This window comes from Cimex lectularius, unplaced genomic scaffold (genome assembly GCF_000648675.2).
Source record: "Cimex lectularius strain Harlan isolate CLEC.00 unplaced genomic scaffold, Clec_2.1 scaffold84, whole genome shotgun sequence".
Taxonomy (NCBI): Eukaryota; Metazoa; Arthropoda; class Insecta; order Hemiptera; family Cimicidae; genus Cimex; species Cimex lectularius.
Window position 1 is genome coordinate 425,920 of NW_019392631.1, and position 16,218 is coordinate 442,137.

The 16,218-nt window shown below is 38.6% G+C and overlaps 1 protein-coding gene across 3 annotated transcripts in view; it reads left to right on the forward strand.

Annotated features, from left to right (window-relative positions):
• LOC106662809 (bifunctional heparan sulfate N-deacetylase/N-sulfotransferase) overlaps positions 1 to 16,218 on the forward strand; it is a 189,059-nt gene that overhangs the window by 79,181 nt on the left and 93,660 nt on the right. For 2 of the 3 annotated variants that reach the window (XM_024227716.1, XM_024227679.1), the window contains exon 3: positions 4,309 to 4,340. The exons of the other annotated variant lie outside the window; for it this stretch is intronic. The gene's annotated coding sequence lies outside the window, so the exon portion shown is untranslated. The remainder of the gene's footprint in view (positions 1 to 4,308; positions 4,341 to 16,218) is intronic. 3 annotated transcript variants of the gene reach the window in all.

A 16,218-nucleotide genomic window follows, 5' to 3' on the forward strand; every position in this document is an offset into this window, starting at 1 on the left:
CTAAATAAATCTGGATGCATTATAGTTATTATTATAGTTACAAATGTTAGATCTGTCAGACCAGGAAGCAGTGGGGAGAGAAACCAGCCAGGTTCACTTTTATGTATTTAAGCCATTGTATTTAATGGTCTATTAACCAAATTACTTCTTTCAATTAATTAATCTTTTTATGTAAGGTTTTGGTTGAGATGAAAAAGTTAGTGTCACGAGCGGGATTCGAACCCACGACCTTCGGCTAAATACGCCGCTGTTCTACCACTTGAGCTATCGTGACTTCGATTCACTCGGACACCAACTCATCTCAACCTACATCTTTTCAGTTTTCCCTCCTTTTTGCCATTTTTATGTATTTAGTTCGTACGGTTAAGGAGGTCACGAAGCCTGGATTATAAAGGATGGACGATGAGGAAAGGGTTTGGGGTAGTGGAGGGTGTAGAGTTTAGGATGGAAATTGAGAAACGTGTTCGGGTCATCAGATCCTTCTTTGGGATTTTAAGATATTTATGGATCATTTGATTGGTGATAGGTAGATTCGCCGTTTAGGATACGGCGGAGAACTTTATATTGAAAATTATTCCAGAAAAGTCCAAATGGGTCTGATGAGTGTTTCGTAACCAGTTAATTGTATATTTAATGTTGATTTTGGTCCCAGTACGTGTAGTCTATATCTTTTCTTATCTTTTTAATCTTGTATGTCGGTTCCATTTAAGCCTGCTGTCTAAATAAAGCTCAGGTTAGCGGACTGGGTCGGATGGTGGTATTACCTTGTTGTGAGATTTCCTCCTGTGTTCTATCTACTGTCATTCTAGTCTACCTATCGCTGAATTTGGTTGGTTCGGAGGTGTTTCAGCATTAATCTTCAGTGCCGGAATAACACATCTGATTGTGATAGTGATTTCACAAATATCACCTCTGAAGATGCGAAATGCCGAAGCGCGTCTGATTCAACAAAAATCAGCGAGGATAGCAGGCTAGAATGATAAGTATCTATAATGAAAATAGTATTACCTTGTTGAGTATGTCCACTGTTGGGCAGGTTTGACGTTTGAGCATAAACGTCTCTTGTTGTTTTTCTGCAGTCGGTAATGAGGTTCAGATGTTATCGGACTGCATCTGTGGCAAGAATAGGATGGAAGTATGTAGATAACATTAGTCCGCGTATGTAGTGAGTTGAGTTTGGATGTGTAGGTACGTCAGTGTAGATGATGTAGAGAATTGGACCTACGGTCCTTGTGGAACGCCTGTTGATAATTGTAAAAAAAATCTAGAAGGCAAACGACAGAGATGCAGGGAAAATAAATTTTAAAAGGTTACGTTTTTCCATGTGAAATATTTAGTAGTTAGTAAAATATTTTGGCTGTACCTTCTTTACCGTAACCATGCACTGATAGAATTACGGTCGATGTTACGTTATGACATGGATCGTACATCGCAGTAGATAAGAGGTGTGGGTGTAATTTTCGTAACGATCCCCGTATCCCTAATTGAGGAGATAAGGATGGCGAAGGCATTAGGCGTATTTACAAGTGTGAGGGCGAGACCCTTTTCCGAGTAGGATCCGTGGAAACGGATTCTTTTCCCCATTCCATAACTGGAGATAAAATCCGATTTCTTAAGATTACAACTGTGAGTGGAAGATAACCTTTTTCACCGGCTCGGCGAAGTCCGCCCCCCGAATCAAAAATGTTATCTCCATCCCATTACCGGAGAAAAAGCTGTCGTCACATTTTTACTTTACGATTATAACGTTCGACTAAATCCTCTTACTGCGTTTTATTTCATTTTTTTAACATTAACTTTTTATTTTATCCCTGCTGACTTTTCTCTTTATGTGCCTTCACAATCCTGAAGATATTGTGAAATCATATTTATGCTAATATCGCTATATAATGTATAATCGTTTGATTCCTGATTGATCTTTTTCCAGCCAATACGTTTGATAGCCAGAAAAGCTATGTTCTACCATCGAATGATTGACTAAGTTCACAAGTCCGAAGGGGTGGAGCAATCAAGCTCTTTAAAATTATACATACTTGATAAAAATTTTATCATGTTTGTACTGCATCTGTTTCTGAAAATATCATAAAGATTTTTATCTCAACCAAGACCTTACATAAAAAGAATAATTAATTGAAAGAAGTAACTTGGTCAGTTGACCACTAAAACATGTTAAATAATGTTAAGTATTTATTGTATCTTCATAGCCACGAGTTTTTAGTCCAAGGAATAGTCTTTGTTTAGAAGCGGGATAATCATCTAAAACTTACGTTCATGGAAACTCGAAACGTTTTTTTCCAAAATTGTATCCAATAGCCTAACATCCACTAAATATCGAGCCTTGAGACCTCATTGTACATACTGCTTAATAAGAAACGCTTTGTTTTAATAGTAACCTCATCTTGCACACCCCAAGTTCCAACGTTCCTAGATTAAAACATTCGGCTGTTTCTCCTTTCGAAGAATTTGGATCCTACCAAAGCCAAAAATTGCAAGTCATCAATAAATGTCTAAATACATCATTGTTACTGTACTCCTTACAAAGCATATACTATCTCAAACCGCCAATCTACATCATATATTTCATAGAAGATTTACTCCGTTAAAATATTGATTCCGCGGTCGTACAGCAAGCTAAACGAAAAAAAAGCCTGCACGTGGCGTTCCTGAAATAAGAGGCATGGCGAAAAGTTGGTAGTGCGATGGAAATACCAGCTGATGTTTGCAAAAACCAAATATATGCTGCACCCGCCACTGCGTGTGCACGGACGACGTGTTAATACTTCCACGTTCTGATGAACACTGCGGATCTCTTGCGGTGTGTATGTGTTCTTGGCCTCGTCCCTATTTGAAGTGGTTCGCGAACATAGCAGATACGCAGGTGAAGGAGTATCTGCCCACCAGTGAAAATATACAGTAAAGTAATCCCTCCCATCGACCAAATCGGCTGACAAAAATGACAAGAACCGAACCGAAGATGCGGACAACTCAGACGCCTAATCCACAAAAAGTACACACAATAAAATACATACACAAGTTACCAATTAGATCGATTTGAACTTATGGCTTCAAGATATGGGTTTCAGTCAGTCCATCCAATATACAAAAACTCCCATCTTTTTAGTCAAATGTCCTCCGTCGCATCTTCAACGATTAAGTCTCATTAACCAAACCCATCCATAAAGACCTAAACATACTATTGGGGACGAACATGATCCGAAGACGAGTCCACAACTTCCACCCCAACGTCTCACCGTAACAATCCTTCACGCCGCGTAGACAGTGGCCGCGTGACCTAACACAACCCTCAACCTCAACAAATAATCCTCAACAGTGAGAGTTCCAGCAATGGCCAGCTTGCTGCGTGGTCTGACAGGTTCCTTCCTGAAGTTTTATTAATCGGTAACAGCAAATTACTAAATCTGCCAGCGGTGCCCCACAGTTCTATCCCGTATGTCCAATTGGGTTGAAGTACCGTATTGTAAATTGTGTTTTCTTCGTTAGGTTGAACTGTCGTCCTACAAGTTGGAGAGTAGACAGTAGCGTCTGTTTAGGTCTTGTCGTTTCCATCGTGTATGTTGTATTCTGAGTCCACGTTAAGCGTGAGACTTGGTGGAACCCAATGCAGTCGGATTTGGGGGTAGAAACATTGTTGCAAATTGTTAGAAGACATTTGCTTCGGAGTGTAAATGTGACATGGACGCACTTACTTTCATTTATCTTAATTTTCCATTGTCTCCACCAATCTGCTATGTGCGTGATATGTCCCTGCAAATCTTACGAAGCATCCGCAGTATCGGGGTACGAGGTTAGTACAGCTGAGTTATCAGCAAAAGATTCAAGATGGGTTAGTGGGAGCATGTGCAATGTAGAGGATTGGTTCGAGCACACTGCCCTGCAGTATTCTCGCGGCCAATGAGCAGTATTCACGTATTACTTTCATTTATTTTTATTTTCCATTGTCTCCACAATTATCCTGTTCATGTGATATGTGACTGAAGATGTTCCGAAGATACCGCAGGATAAGGTTAGAGGTTAACACAGCTGTTCATCGACAAAATATGCAAGTAAGGTGGTAGGTGTCAGTATAAAGGATATAGATGATGGACCGTACTGCTGCTGTATTACAAAGACGGACAGAGAGCATTATTCGAAGTAATCTGATCCTTGTCGGTCTGTTAGATAAGAGCGGATGATAAAGGACACGCTTTAATTTGTACAGGAGAGCCTTGTGCCAAACGCCTGTACATAATAAAACATATATTGTAATATAGTACTTTTCCTGTTTTAACGATTCGCCTTCTGTTCCAGGAATCTAAACTGAAGCTTGACTTTTGTACCAGGTAACAAAATATTTTCTTTTTCACTCACCTCTCCTTAATCATTAATTTGGCGGTTATGAGAAAATAAAAGCTCCTCTGGTCTTATTCTCCCCCTTGTAAACCAAGTATAATTACTTACAAGGCTTAATCGTATTTATTCAGCGTTACTTTTCTTACAAAGTGGCTTGAAATCGGAGGCGTAATTAGCCCTATCGTCTCTTCTTTCCAACAGTTTTAGCAATTGCTGCACTGGAAGTACTACCTTCTTTGTGTATTACTAAACAAAAGTTGTTTTTAAAATAGTAAATAAAAAGGCGAACGACCATTTGACAATGAATTATTCTTCAACACTTCCGTTGATGTAAATAATTAACACGGTAGCTTAATTTTGTCTCGCCATGTAAGGATTAGTGGGGGTGGTTAAAAATTCAACGTTCCTTTGACAGAAGTGTCAAAAGCCGTACCTCAAGGGGAAACTGCACGGAGGTGTCGGATAAAAATTGTACGACCCATAAGAAATTGATTAGAGCGCGCGGGGATCTCGGGGAATATCGCGATAAATGAGGAGTTAGCGGGGAGAGGTGTAAGTCAGACGAGTTGCTCCCCTGGAGGTAGTTAAAGCAAAAGAGGTTAGTTTATTGTTACAGAAACTGGAAAATCGGTCTCAAATGGCTCGACCTCTCCCCGGTGAATGTCCCTCCGTATTACAAGAGGGAAAAACTGTTAAAACACGAAGCTATTGAGTCATTTGTACCTGGCGAAGGAGCTTCAAGTAAGCTCTTTCGGATTAATTCGGACAGTTCGAGCAAATTGAACAAGCCCGAGAAAAGATAGATTGGAGGATTTCGTCTAGAAATTGTTTAATTAACAAATTTCGTCACACACGTGGAGTTGCCTTGGTTTCGCTTGGTCTTTGTGTTGAACTTCTTCAGGAAATTCGATTTCTTCACCCCAAGCTCTCCCTTATCTTTCTTTTGTGGATTTTTTTAGTCTTTGCCGATCGCTATCGATTGAATGACTATGAATGAATGCTTTATTTACACAAGAAGATTTTATATTTCTTGAAAGCTATTATTGTCAATGTCCTTAGTCTGTCGACCGTCCAGTAGCCATTTTGTAGTTCTATTTATTAGATTATTATTATATTTTTTCTTACAATACTTCGACTTGTGTCACTTTTTTGTGGGTGTGCGTTATGTTTGTTATGAGCTTGAACAACATTATTCGAAAAAAAAGAATACGAAACTGAATTAGTGATACAAATTTTGGCCGTTTTCAATTTGGTACCATCTCGTATGTCAGTTGTTTTCAAATCTGATGGCTTGAGAGATTTCCTCTTGAAAATGGCCTGCGGGGTGAACAAGTATTTTGCCTTTCCCGATTCTGCCTACCCTGGCTGGTTTGATCTATCAGACAAGTTTTGGATTCTCTGGATTGGATTTTGGATATATGTTATTTGACTTGTAACGTACCATAATATGTCGGCTGCATCCAGGCAGGAGACCGAGATGATGAATAAGTCGAAAAGGGAGGCGGCGGTGACAAAAGACGCCTTGGAGAAGGTGAGACTACTCTGTCAGTCCAGAGGCACGACCGGCTTCCTCGAGTTCGGCAGGGCTTTGAGAAAGGGACGACCGAGAACATGAACCTGGAGGATTTCGAGAAGGGGATGGCCGAGGCCGTAGTCCAGCTGGATAAGGACGGGGTCGCTGAGCTCTTCGAAGCTGGACAAGAGCGGCTCCGGGACCGTCTCTTTCAACGACGTCATCTCCGCGGTGATGCCGAAGCTTCCCGAGTCGAGGGTGAAGACCATCAGCGACGCCTTAAACAAGCTGGACAAGGGGAACGAGGGCGTCATCACAATCGTCGGGATGCGAGGTTGTGTACATGTAATATTTAAATTAAACAGAATTTCCTGTGGATTGTAACATCGAATTTAAATATTAGCCGTTTTTTGTTTATTGCATTTACGATTCTACAAATAATAGGGGTATTCACGATGTGTTAACTCGAATAGGGAAATGTCCAGTAAGATCGTGACGCCCCCTTCTTTTCTTAGCATGTTAAACGTTCATTTTTCCGCAACGCTGCGTGTGGTGACTGGTAGAACAAAAAATAAAGCTACAACAGTCCTTGAAGGCTTGTTGTTGGTTATGGTTTTGTTTTGTGTTAAATTATATGATGGCAAGAGTTAGTAAAAAACGAAAATTAATCAACTCTTTCATTCAAAATTCTATGCACTCGGAAAGTACTAACAAATGACACGTTTCAATTCGTGCTGACATAACTTGTATCCTAACCTCTAACAGACTACTACTTTATGTGTGGGGGATGTATGTACAATGAATGAGAGTATAAAGACAGGTCAGAAATTAACAAAAGAAATGTAATTGGTCTGCTTTAATTAATGCATATTAAAAATTAATAATACGTGTAAACAAAAAACAGCTGTTAAATTCACGGCTGCCATGTTGGTTACCTACGCCCTAACGTCGAGCAATGATAACTAGCCGATTCTTACAAGTCTACGTCATCATTTTTCTCGATCTAACAGACAACAGAGTTAGCAGAATGATCGTGAATACCCCCAATATTTGCCTGTTATATGGCTCGTACGTTTATTTCTTTTGTTAGACGTCCCCGGGTTCATGCAAGATTCTCATTCCACTACTTTCTTTAAAAATTAAGACCTAACCTCAAAAAAATCCTATTTCACCAATTTAAATAAATGAAATTGTCAGAGGCGCTATGACCAATCGCTATGACCCACCTGGGTCTCTACCGATAGCGCGGTGCGAGAAAACAAAAGAAAAAATGGCAGTCCGGGGGTTGGAGATACACGAAAGTTGTTGGGACCACCCTGTGAGTCAAAATCAAATTCCTTTTTCTATAAAAAGAAATCATTTCTTTTGCCACATTTCCCGGAGTCCGCCCGCTCTTTTTAAATTATAAACCTCGTTTCACCCTTTCGCTTTTAATAAACTTCATTTTCTGCCGGGTTTCGTGTAAAATTAAGTTCATCTCGTACAAGTCAGTAATATAAGACTTTTAGGGAGAAACCCCTTTTTTAAGGCAAGGAATAATATAAGAGCTTCCGATTCGGTCGAGGGAAAGCATCAAGAGTGCCGCAGGAACTGGTTTGTTAAAATCGGCTTAAGCATCCTTTTAGCCAAAGTAGCTTATGGTCACAATCGTCGCGTTGCGGAAGCTTCTGATGACTATTAATGGGATTTAATTAACAACAATTCTGTAGTAAGAGAAAAAAAATTGTTATTAAAAGTTATTAAAATGAATATGTAGCGAAATCCGTTCGATCATCAATCACGGCGCGTCAGGGCCACTCAGTCCGCTCTTTTCATCCTCGCAGCCCTCGACCCGTATTCAATCCAACAGGATTTTATTACTTTTCCTTCAATCATTCGCAGCACCGCCTCCCTAAATCACAACCCCTTTCACACCGCGAAATGTATTCATAACGCAATGCTACAAAACGGGCATTTTTCCCCCTCTCAGTTTCACAAGAAGCCCTTCAAAACAATAGTCTCCGAAAGAGGTGTTCACTTTTACAATTACGATCATTGAGATGTTACAAGATGAGTGGCGTAGCTCAAGTGGTAGAGCGCTGAGGACTGATACGGATGTCGTGAGTTCGAATCCTGCGATGATTTTTCAACTCGGCCATACTTGGCATGAAGAATGGTAGAACAGTTTAAATTTTATTTATTTATAACACGCATGCTTAACATTATGAATTAACACATGCAAGGAGCCCGATATTACGAATACTCGTTCACATATCGCATAACAAAAATGACACAACGCAATAAAAGAAAATTTTACAGGAGAGACAAATGGAAGTTTACTTTTTTTGCTTATGTATTACTCGTCATTACAGTATACAGACTATACAAAACTGTCTTGATCCATCTGTATTGTCTTTGATTTGATCAAGACTTAAGGGAAAATGCAAAAGTTTTAAAATTCCATGCATATTGGCTCTCGGTATCTTAAGTTAGGCCATTTGTTCTATCGATAATGGTCGTCAATGAATGTCTGAAATTTTGCTTGAACTCGAACATCCTGTTTATGTCGACGTCATGAGTACCGGATGTTCCTCCATTAATCTGTTACTATCTTTCCATTAAGTTTTAGCACTTTAGGAGGCTTCTCTTTGATAAAGTTAATAATAATTTTCTATGCTTTCCTCATTATGGTGGAGGAGGATTAGTCCCAGTATTTTCTATATCATAGGGTAGGAAGACAAACTACAAGAAAAAATCTTAAATTCATTTCTTGTCGGGCCCATAAAGTCATTTCGCACACCCACAAGAAAAGTGACACAACAAAAGAAAATTTTACGAGAGAGAGCCAAATGGAAGTTTACTTTTTTTGACTTATGTATTAAGTACTCGCCATTACAGTGGCTGGCTGAAACAGTCTTGAATACTATCTTTGATTGGACCAAGACAAGCGAAAACACAAAACTTTAAAAATCCGCTATTCTACCCCTAAAAAACTACACCTCCTTTTGAGTTGTCAATTTTCTTGCTGGTGGCTGCAATTTATGTTAGTTTGTTTGCTCTAACGGTAATGGCGGTCATTGAATGACTGCAAGGGTATAAATTTTGTTGTAATAGTAAGTAGTAAGATTTACTAAGATTATTTTTTACTCAAACGTGCTTCCCTCCAGGAGTCAAGGCTTAAAATACAACATTAATCATTGAAATAAAGGTTTTATTGATTATTAAAAATATTATAATTAAAACATTTAAAAAAACGATTATTCGGAAATCGTGAGATGCGGTCTGGTGTGACGTAGGTTTTAGAAAAACATTTTCTTTATCGTGCCAACGTTTCGACCTTTATTGAGATCATCTTCAGGGCTCAAAGTGTTTGTTTTCTGTGTAATTGTGCCATTCTTGTAAGTCGTGTTGAGAGTGCCAGTGGTTGGCATGATAAAGAAAATGTATTTCTAAAACACCTACGTAATAACGGTCACTAATCACCACACATTTTAAAAAAAACATTGAAATTATAACATAATGTAAAAGTTAAAGTACAGCGTGGTTGAAAAATTATGAAAACAATATTATAATTAATAAAGTTATCAAAATAAAAGAAATGAATTGGATTTGCATCGGGTAAGTAGTTCCTGGCTAAAAGATCGCTTTCAGGTAATGTTTTCCTTTATTGATTTCATGTGATATTATTTTTCTTAAACCTTTTTGAATGACTCCAGTCGGGTATTTGAGTACGTATGATTGTCAGAGTTGTAAAATTATTAGTGGAAGGATTCAGCCAGTGCGAAGTCGCCAGGAGACTGGGTATAAATCACTCTACAATAGGAAGTGTTCTTCGGCGCTTTTAAGAAAAAGGACTTCACACTAGAAGTTCAGGAAAGGGTCGATGTAGGTCTATGGACGAGGGATGATTGATAGATCCGTCATCAGGCTAATATTTAATTTTATTCGTCATTTATGACTTATGAAGGCTTGCAAATACACTTTGATTTAATCGCAACTAGTTTTATTTTTGGGTCAGTTGCATAATTACTAGAAAACTTATTAAATTCACTATTTTCGTGGTCCAATTTGACTAATTGAAAAATGGCAAAAAGGAGGGAAAATTCAAAAGGTGCGGTTGAGATGGGAAGTTAGTGTCCGAATGGATCGAGGTCAAGATAGCTCAAGTGGTAGAGCAGCGGCGTATCTAGCCGAAGATCGTGGGTTCGAACCCCGCTCGTGCCATTGATTTTTTTATCTCAACTAACAAAACCTAATTAATTAATTATAAGTTACTAGAAAACATTTTTTGAAAAATATGTGGTAAAAGCAGTAACCAAAATTACTTCTGAAAACTCGGAACTAAGAAAATCTAATATTTAATTATTATTGTATGAATGTTGTAATTTCATTTGTTAGTCAGTTTTCCTTTGAAAGATGCATCGTAATAGTATACATCTCGAAGAAATTTAGCCAGATCGGAGCATACTTTCACATTTCAAAACATTATTTACGCTACTCTCTGTAACCATATTTTTATTTTCTTTATGCCAAAATGTTGAAGGGGAAGATTTTAATTTAATAAAACCGCCTAAGGCTTTTGTAAAAGGATCTCAAGCCTAACAAACAATGCCTGTACAGTGTACGGTATCTTTTGACGTTGCAAATTTATACTCCAATGTACCGAAGGAAGAATGTTGAACTTCAATGGAAACTCTCCTTTCTGAATAAAATGTAAATCCCCCCCGCATAAAAGAAAGTACAACCTTCGAACGAAATGATTATTTGTTTTTATTTAATAAATCATTTTACACCATGTCATGTTAAATCATTCGGTTCCCTTTAACATCTAACACATCTATGTCTTGAAACATTGTAGATGTAGAAGTAATTTCAGGGTATAATATGCTGCGCCCTTTAAGAGCTATTGTATCCCCCGTGCTCTGCCTAAAGCACATCGGTGAGTCCTATTTCATCAAGAAACTTGATTAATAGGCCCGGTTTCAGTGGTTGAAGCTTTTCTATGGTCACATTATACATCCCAAAACATTTCTTCCTGCGGGCTAGTGTAGCTCCGCAGTTTGTTAGTAATTGTATTGGTGTCTCTTCTGCCTCCTTTCAGAATCTGCATGTGCCATCTTGGATTGTTCCAATTTTCTTGAAGTGTCCATTTAATTTGCAGTGTCCTGTTAGGAATCCTATTAGGATTCGCAGTCTGTTCCTGCTTCCCTTGACACATTCTGTAATTTCTTTCATTCCTTAATTTCCTTTCCAGAAGATTCTTGGAATGTCTGTGTCCAATAAGTGAATTCCAAAGTTCCCTCATTTTCTTTTTGTCCTTCTGTCTGAGATATTCGTTAATAGTGTGGGTTCCTATGCCGCAAAAGGGTTCAGGTCCTAACAGCGGTGTAGCAGCCCCTTTCATTGCAAGGGTGTCCGCTTTCGCGTTGCCTTCTACTCCCATGTGTCATTTGTTCTGCATACCTAATATATTTAGTTTGGTTTTGCAGTTCAGCACCATCCTTGAACTAATGATATTTGAACTTAGAGCTTTGATGGCTGCTTGACTATCTGACACGATATTCTTGTTTTTGTACCCTTTACTTAGGTTGAGTTGAGTACATCTTTCAATTGCATGAATCTCAGCTTGGAAGATACTGGTGTATTTTCCCATGGGTCCTGAGTATTTGGTTCTAAGTCCAAATACTCCTACCCCCGTACCTTCTTGTGTTCTAGATCTGGATGGTGCCATTTTTAAAAGAGTTGTTTTCCTCACTTTCCCCAGGTTTATTCGGAAGTGTTGGATAAATTCAAACATCCTGTTCATGTCGGTGTTGAAACATTACTGATTACCGATTATATAAGCTCAAAACTTCACATGTACGTACGTACAAACACACATACAGAGTTGAGCATATCAATTTTTACATTCTACCAGGCTAGACCCGGAGAACACCCACCCCGAAGTGGACAGTACGGGGGCAAACTTCGGTCTAATGCGTCCAGTCGCCGACTTTGGCTCCAGGAATTACCATCACGTAGGTCAATTCAGCACCCAGCATCAGTTCCTAAGATCAAATCCATCACTCTCCCATTCATTTTTAAAAACATTATTTCTTATTTACATACCATTGATTCAGAATTGAGGAGTACTCGATTTTCCTCCATAGTCCTACATCTATTTTTTGATTAACCTAATTCAGGGTCGACGGTGTAATAAATATTCCGCCATCTACTTTCTCACATTACTTGGTTGCATTTTTTTTGCATTGCCTTCCTTGTTCTAACAACTTGAGCTATCGTGACGTCCATCCAGCCGAAGGTTGGTTCGAATCCCGCTCCTGACGTTAGCTTTTTCATCTCACTCAAGACCGTAGAGAAAAACTACATGCTATAAAACAACACTGTCTTCTAACAATCGGAATAAGGGACCCAGATACTCACTGCCGTGCTCTAGCACGATTTTTACGATTCAACGGAATAGATTTTTGTCGGAGATATTGTTCAATTAAAAAAATAATAGCCCCTCTAAGGTTAAGTAGGACTCTTTAAATAAAAACAACGATACGAATGATGTTTGTTGCTAAATAATAAGGTCAAGGACTTAACTAAGTCGCCCGCGACTAAAAACGGGCACATAGCAATAAAAATGTTTATTTTTGCAATTAATTAATCGTTATGTAAAGTATTGGATGAAATAAAAAAGCAAGTGTCACAAGCGGGATTCGAACCCACGACCTTCGGCTCAATACCCCACTGCTCTAACCATTTGAACTATCGTGACTTCGATCCACTAGGACAACTTCCCATCTCAACGTACCTTTCGAATTTTCCGCTCATGACACTGACTTTTCATTTCAACCAAAACCTTACATAGGAAGATTAAGTAATTGAAAGAGGTCAATAGACCACTAAATATAATGGTTAAAATATTTTGTTCTGAAAATAGTCTATTGATAAGCGTTGTTTTTTTCCTTTCGTGAAACAAATTGTTGTTTACTTCGCGACTTTGTTCACACTACCCCAGAGAATGAGAAGACCCTCCATTAACGCCAATGAATACTTTCCTTCCAATATAAACATATATTACGTACATGAAGGTATTTATGGCCATAGATATTGCATTAGCGATCTGTACATGCTGCCGTTCCTCAAGGTTACGCATAGGTCATTCGGGATGATGTATTTCTTTCTTTGAAGACTAAGTTCTTTGCAGTCTGTTGTTATGTGCTGTACTGTGATAAGCTCTCCACCCAACGCCCACATACGTGGTTTCAACCCCATTATACGGTTTCCGTGTATGATTTCGTATGAACTACGCAACCTGTTAAGGTCACTTTTCCCTTCTAGACCGAGCCTCCGCAGGCCAAGGATCTATGCCCTTTTTACATTTAAATAATTTACACATATTGCTTTCTTTCTTGCGGATTCTCCTTTGAAAATCCGCCGGACTGGAATACGGGGAAAATCCCACATACTTAAAAAAACTTAACTAAAGATGTGGAAGAAAACCTTGAAATTTGTTCAGATTCAGGCCTTTAAAAGTAATGTGCTTTAACAGCTCACTACTTTATTTTCGTTTCATTAATTAATAACTTTCTTTTATTTTTGTGGATTCTTGTTCCGATTTGAGATAATTGAAGGGGATTATCATGGATGTGGTCATACTACCTTCCAATTAATATTCGTAGGTCGATACCTCCTTATACTTTGAGACAAAAAGGTCTTCTCAAACTGACTTAATTATTGTTTTCCTTTGTACGTCTGAAATATTCATTTTTTTAAATAAAGGAATGTTGTATTAGAGTGAGAACTGTGAGGCATTGCGAAGGAAAAGATGAACGGCAAAGACGTTTAGAAAGCAGACCAAACGATATTCTTCGGTTAGAGAATCCCTTCAGAAGGACGAGGGTGAAAAAAATGTAACGCCAGCATAATATTTCATCCCGATCCAATTTGAGTCGCCTTCATAACGTCGTTTGGGATTCTTGCAGAATGGAGTTGGGGGTCGGCACCTGTTATTAAATTTAACTTTCCATTGTGAAAATAATTATGCGTAGCTAATCCTCAAAGTTGAGGAAGTTCTCGAGGAGGGTAAAGTAAAGGAGGCAGATGGCTCAGGGGTGTTATTAAATAATTGTTAATGTGGATTCGGTTGGGACTTGATTGTGTCAAATGGGGATTATTTTTGACTAGGTCTTGAGTATATAACTTTCACACTAAGGATTGTGAATCTCCTACAAAACAGCGATATTTTTTTCCAGCCTTCAGGTCGGTTATTTAGCATTATGAATAACTCATTTATGCTAGGCGATCGTAATTGACCTATTAATTATTTCAATTAATTATTCTTTTTATCGAAAGTCTTAGTTGAGATGAAAAAGATAGTGCCACTAGTGGGATTCGAACCCACGATCTTCGGCTCAATACGACGCTGCTTTAAGCTAGCTTTAGCTCAACTGGTTAGAGCACCGGCTGAACTGAAGGTCACGGGTTCGAATCCCATTCGTGACACTTTTTCATCTCAACTATGACCTTAGATAAAAAGAGTAATTAATTGAAATTATTAACCAGTTTTTCATTGTTACAGGTCGTAGTTGAACGTCTTTGTAAAATTGTTCAGTATTATACGAAATTAGATATCTATAATTTAATCGTCTAAAACCGTTCATATTTAACCCAATTCCTCTGAAATTTTAATACAATCATTTTACTATTATTAGCACGCTAAACAATCATTTAAGAAAATGGGAAATAAAGAAACCTTTAACGCGATGTTTGAGAAATTTTGTTCGATAAAATACGCTATGTTAATGTCCTCTAAACATTAACTACAATCAGAAAAACAATCAACACTATCTTAAAATTGTACTTCCTTTGGGAAGTAGAACAGGAGCATTAGCCGAAGAATAAAATTATCCCCTATAAAGTACGACGGGTCGTCAATGTTCTTCAGCCTTCTTCACCAGCCTAGATATTAATTAATTTCTATCTTATATTTTATTTAACTTTTTATGATTGGTATTTGCAACAATATGTTATGGAAAGCGTAATGTTTTACGGCTGTCCTTTATGGTTGGCCGGGGATGTGAGGAAAATGAATATAGTAGAAATGGAATACTGGTGAAGTAGCCGGTGTAAAGGAACCAAATACTAAATATCGAGTACTGTGGAGAAGTGAATGTGACCATACTTTTATGTTTCTGTCGAGTGTTGTGTTTATATTAATTTATTGTAATGAATGTAATTTACTAGCGTGAAAGGAAGGGGTTGCTTATAACCCCGTCCCGAGGAATATTGAGTACTCTGGGGTGAGTGTATGACGTCTGGAGAGTAAAAGTAATTTATTAGCGTGAAAGGAAGAGGTTGCTTATAACCCCGCCCCGAGAAATGTCAAGTACTCTGGGGGTGAGTGTGTGACGTCTGGAGAGTAAAAGTAAGTTATTAGCGAGAGTGGAGAGGGTTCAACCCCGCCCCGAGGAATATCGAGTACTCTGGGGGAATGAATGTGACCAGACCTCTATGTTTCTATCGAGTGTTGTGTTTGTGTTAATTTATTGTAATGAATGTAATTTATTAGCGCGAAAGGAAGGGGTTGCTTATAACCCCGCCCCATGGATATTGAGTACTCTGGGGTGAGTGTATGACGTCTGGAGAGTAAAAGTAAGTTATTAACGAGAATGAAGTGGTTTCTACCCGGGGAGTAAATGTGACCAGAGATCTATGTTTGTGGTGATATATGTAGTCTATGTTCTGTTTCTATTCTGTATATGACAACCTGAGGTACAAACGAGAGACTAGCGTTCTAGGTTATCAACGTAGTTTATCTTGGAAATCAGAGAGTCAGTAACCAGATCGAGACGCTCAAATGGCTGCAGTTTAAAACAAAATATGCGAAGGAAGAGAAAAAGAAGGAAAACACGCAGAGCGCCGGCGATGACCTCAGCTGTTTGTCGGCCCATAAACTTCCCACTTTTTTATTATTATTATAGTTATCATGTAAGATAGCCAAGCAGCCATCGAAGCACTAAGTTCATTCGCTCTACGATTATACTGAATTGCAAAACTAAACTAAACAGATTAGGAATGCAAAACGAAGTCGCCATCTGCTAGGTCCCAGGACATGTGGGAGTAGAGTGCAAATAGAGAGAGGACTCCTTTGCAAGGAAAGGGGCTGTTAAACTGCTGATAGATCCTGAGCCCTTCTATGGCGTAGGAATGAGTATCTCAGACAAAAAGACAAATTGAAGAGGAGGGAATAATGGAATTCACTCCTTGCACACAAACAATCCAAGAATTTTCTAGCACTCTTTGGTAGGAGGAACAGAATGAATCACAGAAAGCAGGGTAAAACGTCTTGATCCTGATAAGGACACTGCAGACTGAATTGGCATTTG